Genomic DNA, 1978 nt, shown 5'->3' on the forward strand with positions numbered 1-1978 from the left:
TGTGTGTGTGTGGTGTGTGTGTCTACCTATACTGTTTATCTTTCTTGCCCAAGAAAGCCACCTGCTTAACTTTGTTAAGATGATGAGATAGAAGTGTTAAATATAAGAACTGAATAGTCTCTGAAACTTGGGTTCCAACAGATTGTCTTGAATTTTCTTTGAAAAATGATTGTATTGTTTTTATGTTCTTTTATATTTAGGTGAAAGTCCCAGAATTGCTAGCTCTGATTCCTTGGGAAGACCTAAATGAATATGCAATGGGTCTTTTCTAGTACAGCAGGGCTATTTAAAATGTTATTTTGGGACAACTAATTGATTATTTTATCTTTTTATTGAAAATAACTCACAGCACAGTTCATTCTTTTAGAACATTACCTTATTTTGTGCTTCAGAATATAAAGTTTTGAGTGGTTTCTAGAAAAGGATTTTAAACGTGGGACAAGGCAGAATGGCAGAAAATTACACTATATCTGGTAGTATTCTCAAATAAGTAATTTATGTTCTTACATTCTTGAAATTCAAGCACAGTGTTTAGGAGACCATCCTACTAAGAGTGTACTTGAAGGATTCAACAATTCAGATTTTATAATGAGGAAGTTGTGGAGGTGCCATGAGGTGCATTCCCAGTGTTTCAGATCAGGGGGTTTGGGGAAGTGAGCAGACCTCTGTATGTAAACACTGGTTATCAGCTGTGCCTACAGATTGGAATTTCTATTGAAACTTAAAAAAAAAATCTGCCCACAAGACCAATCGAATTACAATCTAGTGGGCTGGAAGAAGGAACTGGTATTTCTTTCAAGTTTTCTAGGTGCCCAAAGTTGTAGCCAAGGGGAGGGTACATGCAGAGCAGAAATAAGCCATAGATAGTATGTGTGATAAAGATACTTGCTTTAGTAGACCATCAAGCACTATAATTAACCAAATAGGCTGTCCTGGATAAAAGTCACGGTTCCTTCAGTGGGAAAGAAACATTGATACTCACTCTCAAACCATTCTCTTGCTAGGAAGGCACAGATTAGGAAAACAAACAGAAACTATAAATGTACTCAGCCTGGTGAGGGAGAGAGAGAAATCATAAGATACTGTAATACTAGAGCGATGTGAAGTATTAAAATTGAGATGGGGACTAAGGTACTATTATGAGCATGGTGGAGTCTCCAATAAATTTTGCGTTTTCTTTGGAATCTTGGGACTAGAGGTGAGACTGGGGTGAGATATGAAATGGTTGGAAATTCACAGAGAAAAGGATGAATTAAGGTTGATGAGGGAGAAAAAGGGAGCTGATGGTATTTTTAACGGGTTATATCATGCAAAGATGTGGTTACAGTAAAGGAATATATACTGAGTAATGGGTTGTACAAGAAGATGCCAATGAGGTACATGCAGCTAATCCAGCTGAAGAAGTTGAACACAGCCACTGATAAAATTCGGAAAAATGTGTTGAGGATTGATGTCCTTGACGCTTAAAAGGACTTAGTAGCTGTGGTTCAGCATGTTCTGCCACGCTGGGATGGGATTTAATTGGATACAATTGGTGTCCCAGAATGGGGGCTCAGAAGTAAAGGGCTAGGAAGAGAAGTCAAGGATATAAGGAGGGAAAACTTCCCAACCCTGATAAATCACATAACTATTTCAGGCAAAGAAACCCAACAAACTCCAATAAGAACAAAACCCCAATTTCTGGTGGTCCTTACTAACGACTATTGAGAAGAAAAGCATTTACCACATCACTAGCTGCAGGGTACCAGGGGATGTATTGCTTTGCTCAAGCAATGACATCCCATCTGAAACAGCAGCTACAATTGGAGTTAGCACCGTGATGAGCTTACGATGAACCACTGTCATCCTCCAAGACCCATCTGTTTTCTGCACAGGCAAAATATGAGAGTGGAATTTGGATGTAGTGGGAATCACCAGCCCTGCACCCTTCAAGGCCCTAAGAGTGGCAGTCATCTCTGCAATCCCTTCAGGAACCCAG

The sequence above is a fragment of the Tamandua tetradactyla genome, chromosome 2 (genome assembly GCF_023851605.1).
Source record: "Tamandua tetradactyla isolate mTamTet1 chromosome 2, mTamTet1.pri, whole genome shotgun sequence".
In the NCBI taxonomy this organism is placed as follows: domain Eukaryota; kingdom Metazoa; phylum Chordata; class Mammalia; order Pilosa; family Myrmecophagidae; genus Tamandua; species Tamandua tetradactyla.